Raw genomic sequence first — 14,585 nt, 5'->3', positions numbered from 1 at the left:
GGGGCGTAGTTCTGTTGCGACCAGAGCCACTCTAGCGCCTGAGGCAGAGGCCAAGGAGCCATCCCCAGTGCCCGGGCCATCTTTGCTCCAATGGAGCCTCGGCTGTGGGAGGGGAAGAGAGAGACAGAGAGGAAAGAGAGGGGGAGGGGTGGAGAAGCAGGTGGGCGCTTCTCCTGTGTGCCCTGGCCGGGAATCGAACCTGGGACTCCTGTACGCCAGGCTGATGCTCTACCACTGAGCCAACCGGCCAGGGCCAACTTTTAGTATTTTTTGTTTTGTTTTTTGTGGGGTTTTTTTTGGTGTTTGTTTTTGCACTTGATTTGCAGAGCTCTCATACGGTCTGTTAATCTAGGACACGTTCTTCTATTTTTACTGACAGTTTCCTTCTCTACATTTTCTCTCTTTGGAAATCTTATCAGTAGAAGTTAGACCTCCCAGATTTGTTCTTTTTTTAAATTAAAAAAAATTTTTTTTTATTTTTCTGAAGTTGGAAACGGGGAGGCAGTCAGACAGACTCCGCATGCGCCCAACCAGGATCCACCCGGCATGCCCACCAGGGGGCGATGCTCTGCCCATCTGGGGCATTGCTCTGTTGCAACCAGAGCCATTCTAGCGCCCGAGGCAGAGGCCACAGAGCCATCCTCAGCGCCCGGGCCAACTTTACTCCAATGGAGCCTTGGCTGCGGGAGGGGAAGAGAGAGACAGAGAGGAAGGAGAGGGGGAGGGGTGGAGAAGCAGATGGGCGCTTCTCCTGTGTGCCCTGGCCGGAAATCGAACCCGGGACTCCCGCATGCCAGGCTGATGCTCTACCACTGAGCCAACTGGCCAGGGCCCCAGATTTGTTCTTTAGAGCCTGTCTGCCTTCCTTCCTCCCTCCCTCCCTCCCTCCCTCCCTTCCCTCTCTCTCTCTCTCTCTCTCTCTTTCACTCTCTCTCACTCTCTTTCTTCCACTTGGCGTGATTTCCTTAACTTTATCTTCCACTCTTACCATTTAAACTTCATTTTAGCAACTTCGTGGTTATTGACACGAATTCCTTTTGTCCTCTGTTGTTCTCTCCAACCATCTTGTTCTCATCCTCATCAAGTTTCTTTTGATTGCTGCACTCTCTTCTGGGTTTCACTTTTATATCCTTTGATTTTAATCTTCTTCTTCTTTCTTCTTCTTCTTTTTTTTTAATGTAGCCAGTAATCCTTAGTTGGTGGTTTGGTTTTGGAGCAAGGTCTTGACAATCCCATGGGTGCCAGGGGGCCTTGTCCATGGCGGCTCACGTCAAGGTAACAGCAAGGACACTGGAGATTCTGTTGTGGCAGCTGCTAGTGTCACCATGTGGGAGACTTTCTTAGATCACTGTTTTCTATAAAAATGATGTCTCTAGTCTGCTGCCCAGTTTGAGGGTGGTGTGGAGAAAGGCCCAACTACCTGCTTTGTGCAGGGGGAGGGGGAAAGGAGGAAGAGAGGGTCTCTCTCAGTTTCTGTTTTTCAGTATGATGCTTCACTGTTGGGAGCTCCACCTGCTGCCCCTGGGTCCTGAGCTCTGTCATTAACCGTCTCCAGGAAATAAGCCTCCAGCCTCCAGTCCCCTGTCTAGACAGTCCCTCCCCATCTCCTCTGCGCATCACTCTAAATCTTATTAAAGTTGACCTCGAATTACAATTACACATGGATGTTCTGGCCTCCCCGTCAGATTGCGAGTCCTGGAAGTACTCGGTCTTGTTTGTGTTTGTGTCTGACAACTGCCAGGATCTTCGTAGGCAGGAAATGTTTACTCTATTGACACAAATCGGATTTTGGTCATTCGGACTGGGTTTCAGTCCTAAATTCATCAATTGGACCTGTAGTAACACTTCTGGGAATCCGTGGCCGTCATGTTTATGCAGTGAAGGATATTCTGTCCACCGTTGTCATCAGCCAGCTGCGTGTCACAATGAGATAGGGTGGGCAGTGAGCCAAACTTTCTCTCTCTCTCTCTCTCTCTCTCTCTCTTTGTGTGTGTGCTGAGCAACTTGCAGATCCCAGGCGGTCACAGAAGCTCTGCAGCAGGGAGGGGGTGTAGTTCTGCACATTCTACACCGAGAAATCTGGTTGAAGGGAGGGAGAGAACCGTGTCTGGCAGGGACCATGGTTCACTCTCAGCTCTGTTACTCAGCCCTCAGTGCTAAGAACTGGGAAATGGTAGCACAGTCCCTGAGGTCTCCTGTGTCTTAGGTATGGCGGAGAGTGACAGAGCAGAAAAGCCAACTCAGAGGCTGTTCTTGTGTGACTGGAGATGGTATGCTTCTTCCTACAGTTTAGAAATGACCCATCATACCTGAAGCCTGTGGGTCCAGAAGACACATTTGGTCAGACCCGACGTTGGGAAGACACACCTGGGAGTTTCCCACTTCCTGTCCTGAGACCAGGAACCCAGTCGTGGAATTTTGTGGTAAGTTGTCTTTCCTTCCTTCTGAGGAGCTATGCCCCGTGTTTGTCAAGGGCTATGTCTGTATCTTCACTGGTTAGTGGTCTATTCAACATGTGATGGTTAACTGTCAACTGTATGTCAGTTAGCTGGAGAGGGCAACATGGTGACCAGAGCAGATGTTGTAGAGAGAGTAGGGTCATGGGGGGATGACAGTGCAAAGTCCCCAAGGCAAGAAGGAGCCAGATGCATGGAAAGCAGTTTTCTGTACACAGAGGCAGAGAGAGATGGACAGGGAAGCTCATTTAGGGCCTTGTTGGCTGTGTTAGTATATTGACTGTAAATTTGAAGAGCAATGGCCAGCCAGTCGTGACACATTTTAGGTGGGAGAGTGGCGTGGCCAAAGTTGCCTTCTAAAGCAATCACTCCAAAACTTGTGTAGAGATGGAGCAAGTGTGGTAGCAGGGAGAGTGAGGAGGCCACGTGCCGTCCAGATGAGTGGCAGTGGAGGCTTGGATCGGGTGTCAGTAATGAGAGTGAAGGACATTCATGAGATTGCAGATGAATGGGCTGTTGGATCTGTCAGTCATTGTGATGGACAGGGGAAGAGAAGTGGGAAGGCATGACAAGCATGATGTTCAGATTTTGGCATGGATGATGTGGTAGGAGGGAGGGGTCATTTCGCCTAAGATGAGAGCGATGGAAAGAGCCTCAGATTTGTGGGGAAGATTTGGATATCATTTTGCACTGAAACTGTTTTTTGAGTTTGCGTTACACATACACATGGAGAAAAGCAGCAGTCAGATGGCAGGGCCCAAAGTTCAGGAGTGACACCTGGGCTGCCTCCTTTGTTTCTTTATGTGTGTTTGGTTTGTGGGTTGCTGTATGGAGGCATGATCAGAACACGGAGCAGTCCTTCACACCCTGTGATCCTGAGATGATTGTAGGTGGTTAGAACAATAGCCGCTTCTTTCTGCCAAAGGTTTTCACATGGCAAATGGCTGGGTAGGCTGTGGTTGCTGTGGTTGTTAGACATTTAGAACACAAAGCATAAAGTGAACCAGCTGTCTGAGCATGGCACTGGAGGTTATTCCTGATAGAAACAAATGGGTCTGCCTGACCAGGCAGTGGCGCAGTGGATAGAGCGTCAGACTGGGATGCCGAGGACCCAGGTTCGAGACCCCGAGGTCGCCAGCTTGAGCTCGGGCTCATCTGGTTTGAGCAGAACTCACCAGCTTGGACCCAAGGTCGCTGGCTCGAGCAAGGGGTTACTCGGTCTGCTGAAGGCCCGTGGTCAAGGCACATATGAGAAAGCAATCAATGAACAATTCAAGTGTCTCAATGAAAAACTGATGATTGATGCCTCTCATCTCTCTCCGTTCCTGTCTGTCTGTCCCTATCTATCCCTCTCTCTGACTCTCTCTCTGTCTCTGAATAAAAAATTAAAAAAAAAAAAGAAACAAATGGGTCTGAGTTTCATATTCCAGTGAACATGATGGTGATAGTGATGATGGTAGTGATGATGGTGGTGATGATGATGGTGGTGGTGTTGGTGGTGATGGTGGTGGTGATGGTGATGATGGTGATGGTGATGGTGATGGTGATGATGATGGTGGTGATGGTGATGATGATGGTGATGATGATGGTGGTGATGTTGGTGGTGATGGTGGTGGTGTTGGTGGTGATGATGGTGGTGATGATGGTGATAGTGATGGTGATGATGATGGTGGTGGTGATGATGGTGATGGTGATGGTGATGATGGTGGTGGTGATAGTGGTGGTGTTGGTGGTGGTGGTGATGATGATGGTAGTGGTGATGGTGATGATGATGGTGATGGTGATGATGATGGTAGTGGTGATGGTGATTGTGATGATAATGGTAGTGGGGATGGTGGTGGTGATAGTGATGGTAAGAATGGCCTCAGCCAGTATATGTTCCGCAGACTAAGTTCACACCCACTCCTGTGAGTTCTAATTTATGAGTTCATTTTCTGTGTGTGAATCTAGGCTGTTTCAGACATAGGATATATACTTGGTAGCGATTTATTTTCAGTTTCAACCAAAACCCCAAACACAAAAAGCTATCATTTAATCCGTAAAGGCAGGATCCTTGGGGGTAGGGAGGTGCCTGGAAAATATCCCCAAAACTCATCTCTTTCATCATTACCAACATAGCAGCAGCAGTTCTCCACGGATGTAATTTATTTGTTTATCTGCATGCCCTAAACAGACAAATTGTGTCATTAAGAACACTTTCAAACAGGATGCATCTCACTGACTGATGTGGGTCGTTACTTGAGTGTAATTTTTTCAGCTCATTTACTCCCCATGGCCTAGGGCCACAGACGTTGCTTTGTTCTCTTGGGGGTGCAGGAAGTTGATCTTGAGAGCAGGTTACTTGATGTTTTTGTTTTGGTCGTTCTGGGGTTAAAGCGGCAGAGAGGAATGATGTGCATGTGTGGGACTCTGTCTATATTTGGAACGGGCTGATTTTTTTTGGATAGATTGTTGGCTGCTTTGCAGATGCATCATTAAGTTATTACATTTAAATTTAGCTTTTATTTTCACTTTGGAAGGGAATGGATGAATTATTTCACTGCGAAGGGAAAGCAATCAGAAACAGAGCCTCATGACTTATGGAAACAGGAGGCCTGGTCCGTGAGCACCAGAGGCTTGCATGGTTGACTCAGGAGGCACAGAGAGTTTCTGCAATCCGAGGCAAGTTCAGTCTGCCTCCAGCTGGCCTGCATGGTTGCCAGGGTTTAAGCTCTCTGAGGGCAACGTTCTATTTAGATATCTGTGCTGGTCATTATTCCTAATACGAGGTCACCGTCCCTCCAGCAGACGCCCCTCCGTGCAACTAGACTGTTAGGATGTTTGTTCACAGACCTGAGTTGGAGAAGCTCTGTCTCAGTAACGCTTTCACAGAGGCTTGTGAATATGGGTGAGTGTCTTTAAAATCCCTTTCCCTTGTGAGACTTCAGGGGCAGTAGAGGGTGAGTGAGTGAAGTCACCTTCTTCAGGGCTATGCAAGGCAGGAAGTTCAGGTGGCCAGTGTCACTTTCCTATGCCTAACCCTGCTGGTGACCACTAGTAACGGTGTGGATTTTCCTTTCAGGATTTCCAGACCTCTTCCCATGGGTACGCAGCCACACACACGTCTCCATATGTTATGAAGTAGGTCAATGTACAGAGATGGGATGTGTGTATTAGTGTGTGTACATTTGTGTGTGTGCACATTTATGTGTGCACATTCATGTGTGTATGTCTCCACATGCACACAGACACAGCTCTGCTCCTTTTCAAGTTCATTTGTCGTTACTGGGGCGAAAAATGATACATTCAGTTTGTGAAAACTCACAAAGTGTCTTTGACTCTTTCTTCTACCAAGCTAGCTGCTGTCATCAGTTCGGTCTTTCTGAACCTTTCTCTATATGTTTATGTATGTGTGTGCACACACGCATGGGTAGTCTAACCACCTGGCAGTACGTTATAGGTGCTCAGTCAATATTTGTTGAAACCAGGAATCATTGACAGTGGGAGGAAGTGGACCCACCAGTGTCCTGGGACTTTGACCCATGCCATCTGCCTCCTACATAAGTCGAATGTTCCTTCTTCCTGGGGTTGGCCAGCAAGAATGTTGACTCAGTGCCGAGAGCTCTCAGAGCAGACATGGTTACATTCAAGCCGTGAGTACAGCCAGAGAGAGAAAGAGAGATTGCCGCATCTCTACTCCGTGGAGAATTTTCTGACTGTCAGCCTGGCTTTGCCTTGATCTGTTGACCAACCCAGTATTTCCAGAGTGTCCTCCAGGTGACAGCATAGACACAGATACACTCATGTATTAGCTGGAGTAAATGTAATGATTTATTAGAATGATTATAACTAGCATTTTAACCAGCGGTTTCATGGTAGTGATATAAAGTGTCCTTTGTTGTTATCTTGACGTCCATAAAACACACATGCTTGGTTAAGGAAAACAGGATGTAAATAGTTGAGACACAGAAATGACAGACTTGTAGTGTTTGGGGAGACCCAGTCCCCAATAGCCTGAGATACAACTTGGGAGCTGCAGGCGTTTCCCAGGCTCCAGGACTAAGCCTGAGACAGTGGTCAGACAGGGCTGCCCCCAAGTTCCGGGCTCATGTCTGGTCGGGGTCTCAGGACAGACTGTCTTGGCATAATGTGATTTATGTGAAAATGTCTGGTTAAAATGGCTTTTAATGTCATTACCCTTCACGACTAAAGCAATTATGTATTTTAAATTCCATTTTGTTTGTTCCTTTTTTTTTTTTTTTTTAAGTAGACAAGTCAAGATGGAACGGGCCCTGTTATCAAAGTCTTCATGGCGGCTATAGTTACACTGTCATGGTTGCTGTCCTGAGCCTGTCAGGAAGCACCCATGAGGCTAGGGCAGCAAGGGCAGAAAGAGCAAGGTGCAGTGCACGTGCAGCTGGCAGGGACTCTGGAAACAGCTGAGAATCTCAGACTATTGGCTCTGGCAGATGGGTCTTCACAGTATCTTTTCTACTCTTGTCTCTTGGCCAAGCTAGACCTTGGAATGCACTTGACTTTCTTTTTTTGTTCTGTGGAACAGGCACCTGGGGCTGCTGGTCTTAATGTGTTCTCGGAAAGGTCTTTGGGCTTGCTCTGCCCTGTGCTCGTGTGTTTGTCAGGGCTCTTTAGCTTGCTAGTGATAAAAACCCAGCTCAAACTAGCTTCATCAGAAAGGGGAGTTCATTGGCTGGTGTAACTGAAGAGGGGGTTGTCCAGCTTCAGGAATGGTTTGATCCAGGAGCCCAAGCAATGTTTTGAGAATCTCAGTTTCCTCTATGTTAGCTTCAGTTACAACCAGAGCCCCTTCATTGTGCACTTAGAGCTCACAGATCTGTTGCTATTTTTCTATTTCTTGACACGTCTACAGTGAGGCTCTAAACGTCAGGTAGTACTTAAAACTCTCCTTGCTGGGGCTTCCTGCTTTCCACTCATGGAGGGCGTCCACCTGAAGTCTGGTGCCTCCACACCCATCTTGTAGTACACCTTTTCCTGAAGCCCCTGATGAGGATCAAGAGTTTTCATGTTCATCGAAGGGTCTTCTTCCCCACAAAAGAATGACCTAGCTCCCCAGGGGATCGTGAGAGCGCTTACCTGTCCCTCCATCGGAGGTGTGTTCTGCATGTTTGTATCTCCAGCCTGCCGGATCTCAGGCACATCGCTTGCCTGCCTGTTGCTAACCTTACAATCACAGGTGCGCCGACAGGGGACCCGGCCTCACCCTGCAGGAGCTCGGATTTGCAGATTCCCGATGCTTGCCAGGGTGTCTGGAGTGGCCCCCTGGGTCCCTTTGTAGTCTGTTAGAGGTGACTTGTGCTCCCACAAAAGGTTGGAGTCCTGACCCCCAGGACCTCAGTGTGACTTTATTGGGAGGTAGGGTCTTTAAAGAGTCACTCTAGTCAAAATGAGGTCATTCCCTGAGACTCAACCAATAAGACTGGTGTCCTTATAAAAAGGGAGGAGTTTGGGCAGAGAGATGGATATGCCCGGGAAAATGCATGCGAAGAGGGAGGCAGAGGTGGGGGGTGATCTACCAGTCGAGGGGCACCAAGGTTGTCAAACACCAGAAGCCGGCGAGGGGCCCAAGTGGGTTCTCCCTTGTGACCCTTCACAGCCTGCGTGGCACAAGTCCAGAGCCTCCTTGTCCCCTTCCCTCCCTGCCCCGTTGTGTGGGCGGGCAAGGCAGCTCTGAGCGGGGTCCTCTACGCCTCTAGGAGCCTCCCGGGGGACAGTGCTGGCCCGCCGGGCCCCTTGTTCACTCTGGCATGAAGGCCAAGGACAGCGTGCTTTCTGCAGGGCCATCTCTCTCCTGATGCGGTCCAGTCAGCGTTTCCAGTGTCACCAATTAGTAACCAGGCAACAGGGCATTTACCAGTGGCAGCTGTTCCGGGCAGAGGGCAGCCAGCTGCCCACGCAGATGAGGCTTTGGATGCAGAGAGATTGATAAGGGGACGCGACCACAGGTGGAACTTAATTTTTAACCTGTGGCTGTGGAATATGTCTGGTTCCCATGACGACAGGGATCCGTGCTAATTGGTCACTGTGGAAAGAAGTACTCACACACTTCCTGTTTCACCTGGAAGTGTCCCAGGTCCCTTGATCCAGAGCTGCTGCTTTCTGAATCCACTTTACCACCCCCCCTTGTTTACTGTAGGCAAGTCAGACGCACCGCCTCCACTCTAAGCTGGGGGTGGTAGGTTTCCTTGCATTTGAGGGGTATGTTTCCCGAGGATCTCAGAAGCCCAAGATGACATAGACTGTAGAGAGACAGCAGCATTTCAGTCCTGGTCGGGATGATTGGCTTTGTGATGCAATTATCTTAATGCATCTTAAAAGCTCTCTAGACAGCCTGCAGCTGTGGTTGTCTGTCTGTCTATGATCTGGATGACTCACTGTGATGTACTTCCCGACGGCAGGGAGTTAGCCTTGTTTACTGTTTTCCAGCACCTAGGACAGGGGTCCCCAAACTTTTTACACAGGGGGCCAGTTCACTGTCCCTCAGACCGCTGGAGGGCCAGACTATAAAAAAAAACTATGAACAAATCCCTATGCACACTGCACATATCTTATTTTAAAGTAAAAAAACAAAACGGGAACAAATACAATATTTAAAATAAAGAACAAGTAAATTTAAATCAACAAACTGACCAGTATTTCAATGGGAACTATGCTCCTCTCACTGACCACCAATGAAAGAGGTGCCCCTTCCGGAAGTGCAGTGGGGGCCGGATAAATGGCCTCAGGGGGCCGCATGCAGCCCGCGGGCCATAGTTTGGGGACCCCTGACCTAGGATGTCTCTCTGACAATAGCAGCAGCTATGCTGCCTGCATAAACGATTAGATGATCCAATGGATAAATGAGTGAAAAGAATACAATACATTGAAAAGCCATTTATTTCCCCAGTTTTGCCAATTTGGTGCCACAATTTGAAGGTAGCTTCCCACAAAGCAACTTAAAAAAACAGAAACTTCATTAGCAAGAAAGCTGTTAACATCTAGTTGGCCGCCTGTAGCTCCCCTAAATGTGTTGTAAAGTACCATACCCCAAATGTTGTAGAATACCGTACCTCACTTCTGCAGGTTTACATAGAGACACCAAGTCCAGATGAATTTTGAAGGGTTATATTAAAAGGAGGAGATTTATTAATATGCTGGCTGCATATGACTAACATGGGGAATATCTGACCCAATCATGCAGCCCCAAATGTATCTCAGAGGCTGGTTATATACCCTTTGACCACACACAGGTTGGGGGGGGCATGACAGCATGACACAATCATTAATAAGATACATTTGTCTAGGGGATTTAAGAAACATTAAAACTTTCAGGGTAACACAATGGTTATGTCATTTTACATATCAAAATACATTTATAAACCTTTTAGTCAGGGGTCCCCAAACTACGGCCCGCGGGCTGCATGCGGCCCCCTGAGGCCATTTATCCGGCCCCCACTGCACTTCCGGAAGGGGCACCTCTTTCATTGGTGGTCAGTGAGAGGAGCATAGTTCCCATTGAAATACTGGTCAGTTTGTTGATTTAAATTTACTTGTTCTTTATTTTAAATATTGTATTTGTTCCCGTTTTGTTTTTTTACTTTAAAATAAGATATGTGCAGTGTGCATAGGGATTTGTTCATAGTTTTTTTTATAGTCTGGCCCTCCAGCGGTCTGAGGGACAGTGAACTGGCCCCCTGTGTAAAAAGTTTGGGGATCCCTGCTTTTAGTGTCTATCTCTCCTCCTTTGCCTAGAGCAGGGGTAGTCAACCTTTTTATACCTACCGCCCACTTTTGTATCTCTGTTTAGTAGTAAAATTTTCTAACCGCCCACTGGTTCCACAGTAATGGTGATTTATAAAGTAGGGAAGTAACTTTACTTTATAAAATTTATAAAGCAGAGTTACAGCAAGTTAAAGTACATAATATAATAATAATGACTTACCAAGTAGTTTGGCAGAATAAATCTTTATAAAACAACTTATTATAGTTAAATCTATCCTTTAATTTATACTTTGGTTGCTCCACTACCGCCCACCATGAAAGCTGGAATGCCCACTAGTGGGCGGTAGAGACCAGGTTGACTACCACTGGCCTAGAGCAGTGGTCCCCAACCCCCGGGCCATGGACCGGTACCGGTCCGTGGGCCATTTGGTACCGGTCCACAGAGAAAGAATAAATAACTTACATTATTTCTGTTTTATTTATATTTAAGTCTGAATGATGATTATTTTAAAAAAATGACCAGATTCCCTCTGTTACATTCATCTAAGACTCACTCTTGATGCTTGTCTCGGTCACATGATACATTTATCCGTGCCACCCTGAAGGCCAATCTGTGAAAATATTTTCTGACATTAAACCGGTCTGTGGCCCAAAAAAGGTTGGGGACCACTGGTCTAGAGGATTCCAGGAAGGAAGGGAGAACTAAAATCAATGTAGGGTGGTATGTAAATTCTATCTCTTCTTGAAAGGGAAAGGAAGTTCTTCAGATAAACTTAATCCTTTCAGAGAACTAAAACTAAATGACCCAGTTGTCCTTGTAAGTCAGGAGATTTCTATATCCTTTTCCCTCCATTTTCCAAAGAAAGGACAGGACAGAAAGCCTGACTTTTCCTCTTTAAAATGGTGTAAAGCCAGCAGGCAGGGCCAGGGCCACTATCACAGCAGCCCGGCCCATGCAGGTTCGCATTGGATTCGGACAGTCGGTAAAGAAACAGCGGAGCCAAAAACTGATGGGCCATAGCCTTTAATCCTACCTTGCACCCGGCGGGCAAGTAAAAACATACACCGGGCTCCAAAACCCAGTCACACTCAGTGCTCACAAAGCCACTGACTTATCCGAGTTTCCTAGAATCAAAGATTTCTAGCTCACCAGCCTTCTTCTCCTCAGTTCCCCATCTCCTTCCTTATCCCAGATACAAACTCTACACAAACTGGCATCTCACTCAGCACTCCACCATCTTGGCTGCTTCTCCTGACCTCCTCCACGTGGCCTCCTCCCGCTGCTGGCTCTACTCTCTCCTCTGCTGAAAATCTCAGGAACCAAGAACCAAACTCCCGCTCCGTTCCCATTTTATAGTATAGAAATCCAAACCCTTAATCCAATATACATAATAGGGAAGTCTCTTAATACAAAGTCACTTCTCTGAGGCATGATAGGATTGTACCACCTTACACCAAAAAGGGTAGGAAAGGCTTAATCCCAAAACCAAGCCCCAGGCTACAAGGATTCTGCCTGCCTTTAGCCCACCCCAACACACATTAATACCACCTGGGCAACGGCCTCTTTAACAAAGTGAGCATAATACATTTTATCTGCCCAACAAATGGCGTTGCCAATACTGTTTTACAGTTCTCTGGCACCTTACCACAAATGGAAGGAGGACCCTAATGTCCACATTCTCAGGACTCCAGAGGGTGCGTCTGGGATTGGAGCCACCCGGCTCTCGTGATCCTGAATGTGCCTTCGGGACACTGAGGCTGAGCTGTTGAGGGGGGTCTGGCTGTGGGGAGAGACAGACAAGAGAGACCATTTCCTCGTGTGCAGAAGGGGCCAGCGTAAGACCCATTGCAGGAGTGCTGACGAGGGTGAGGGCCAGTGCTCAGGTGTGCCTCGTGCAGGGATCAGCACTGTGCAGACAGTCCTCAAGTAAGGAGAGGTCTCTCTGGAGACCTTTCTCGGCCAGCATCTGGGTTGGGGTGGAGCTAATTAAGAGCTGTCTCTTGAATGCTTCTCATTGCAAGTCCATTAGCTATAAAGGTCGCCAGAAGTTTCTAGAGCAGGAGTCGGGAAACTTTTTGGCCGAGAGCCATGAACGCCACATATTTTAAAATGTAATTTTGTGAGAGCCATACAACGACCCGTGTACATTATGCATTATCTAATAAAAATTTGGTGTTGTCCCAGAGGACAGCTGTGATTGGCCTACCCACAACCATGAACATGAGCGGTAGGAAATGAATGGATTGCAATACATGAGAATGTTTTATATTTTTAACGCTATTTTTTTTTTGTTATTATTTTTTTATTAAAGATTTGTCTGTGAGCCAGATGCAGCCATCAAAAGAGCCACATCTGGCTCGTGAGCCATAGGTTCCCGACCCCTGTTCTAGAGGGATATTATCACAGGTGTTTGCATACTGAACATACAGTAGCTGCTCGATTAAATGACTAACTTAATTCATCATTGCCTCTCTTTTAGAGTAGCTTTCCCCCAGTGAGATCAAGCCCTCTGGCCTTTCCCTTCTCAGACGCGAGTCCACCAAACATCTTTGGAGAAGTAGACCAGTCACTGCGTTCCTAATTGCATATGCGGGAGAGCCCAGGGTGACTCTGGTGATAAGCGTTGCTTGTGGGCTGGAGGGTAACTTCATTACAGAGCTTGTAAAACTCTCCCTAAGCAGAAGGCCTCCTCCAGGCCGGCCTCCAGGATGCCTGCAGCTCAGTACCACTCACAACCAAACTCAATTAAGGCACCCAGCTGGAAACCTGGCTGGAAAGCAAGTCAATTTTTAATCTATGGACACAGCTCGCTCTCAGCATGATGCATATGCCGCAGCCCAGTGGCTGCCAGTCCCACAGGAATAGAGGAGATAACCGCATTTGCCAGGGGTCTGTACCCTTCTCTCCATGGCCTGCCCTGCCCCTGCCCAGTGCAAGTGGGTAGCCTTGGGGCTCTGGCAGCTGGTAGGTTTGTCCATTTCCACTGAGGACAAGAGTTCTGGTGATTTGGACCGGCTGTGTGCGTGATCTCCATCGTTGCTTGGTTCTCCCTGCTGGTTGGAGCCCACCGAGAGCTAGCCTGGGCAGCAAGAGGGGTGCCCGAACCCTGATTCCAAACACACCACCCCGCTGGACAAGGGGATGGAGTGGCTACCGTGGGCTGAGTCTGGGCCAGGTCTGGCATGGAGGCAGCCCTCTCAGCTAGGACTTGGAAAAGACTGGGAGGGACTGTAGCTTGTGAGCTTTGGGGAGAGAAACAGGAAGCAGTGGTGAGGTCGCTGGCAGGGCTTAAAGTCGAGGGGAGGAAGCAGCATTCTAGCGGCTTGATTGACTCCTGAAGCTGGGGGGGGGGGGTGGCTGATCCCATAGACGCTGTGGCCGTGGAAGGGAGACAACCGCCAGGACTGTGGGAATAGACACGGGGGTAGAGGTGGGGTAACATTGAAGGTGGGGTCTGCTGTTCTAGACCTCCCTGGGTGACTATCTAACATGGCCTTACTTGAACAGTGTCACAGGGGCAGTGGAGTGGGACTCAGGCTGTGCCCAGCAGGCCACCGGCCTCCACCAGGAGCACAGACCCATCCGTCTGTGTCTGGGAGAAGTACAGGGGTCTCGTCTGCACCCTGGGCGGGTGTGAACCTCTTGGTTTTCTAGCCTCCCCTCTAATCCGTCTTGAGCTGCCAGGTTGTGACTCTGCCGTGGACGAGAACGGCTGTGGGAAGCCCGGAGGCGGTCGGGGGTCTCAATGGTGTCTTTCTGGAAGCACTTTGTGGTAGGGCCCCGCTGGCGCTGGCCCAGCAGAGGGCATAGTGTGTCCTCGCTGCTGTGGGGCTGTCTGGCCTCTGCCTTCTCACGGGGGGCTCAGTCACCTGGTCTTCGAGATGCTGGTGGCTAATTGGGAGCAGTTATGTGAGTTGTCAGCGGGTGGCTGGACTTCAGCTTCTGCCCAGGTTGCAGGGATGACATCCTTCAGAGTGGGTTTCTGCCTGCCAGGTGCTCGGTGACAGGCTGAGAACACTCATCACAGACACAGCTCTCTCGGGTTATTTTACTGAGAACCCCCTCTGTCCTTGGTGTGGGACTGCCCTCCCTGAGAAGATACTTCCACACAAACCCCCTTCCATGAATTTTCTGGAAAGACGAGGAATGCAGAGCGGGTTTGTATGGCCCGGTCAGAACACCAGCCCCTCCCAGACGCTGAACTGAGAACAGTGGTCCTAACCACACCCACACCTGGCGGCAGGACACATTCCCCTCCCCTGGGAGGGTAACTGAGTTGCTCTGGGGTGTGGCCCAACTTTTGGGAGTTTGAAAATACCCCCCAGTGACTCCCATGTGCAGGTACGTTTGGGAACCATGGCATAGAGGCAGCCTAGAGTGTTCGCTGGGAGAGCAGCCCTGCTGGTCCTGCG

General features: G+C 48.8%; 1 protein-coding gene across 15 annotated transcripts in view; it reads left to right on the top strand.

Moving 5' to 3' along the window:
- Positions 1–14,585, top strand: part of RIMBP2 (RIMS binding protein 2) — a 130,963-nt gene that overhangs the window by 27,253 nt on the left and 89,125 nt on the right. For 13 of the 15 annotated variants that reach the window (XM_066371191.1, XM_066371203.1, XM_066371197.1 and 10 more), the window contains exon 2: positions 2,289–2,423. The exons of the other annotated variants lie outside the window; for them this stretch is intronic. The gene's annotated coding sequence lies outside the window, so the exon portion shown is untranslated. The remainder of the gene's footprint in view (positions 1–2,288; positions 2,424–14,585) is intronic. 15 annotated transcript variants of the gene reach the window in all.

The sequence above is a fragment of the Saccopteryx leptura genome, chromosome 2 (genome assembly GCF_036850995.1).
Source record: "Saccopteryx leptura isolate mSacLep1 chromosome 2, mSacLep1_pri_phased_curated, whole genome shotgun sequence".
NCBI lineage: Eukaryota > Metazoa > Chordata > Mammalia > Chiroptera > Emballonuridae > Saccopteryx > Saccopteryx leptura.
This window is presented reverse-complemented; position numbering and strand designations above follow the sequence as displayed.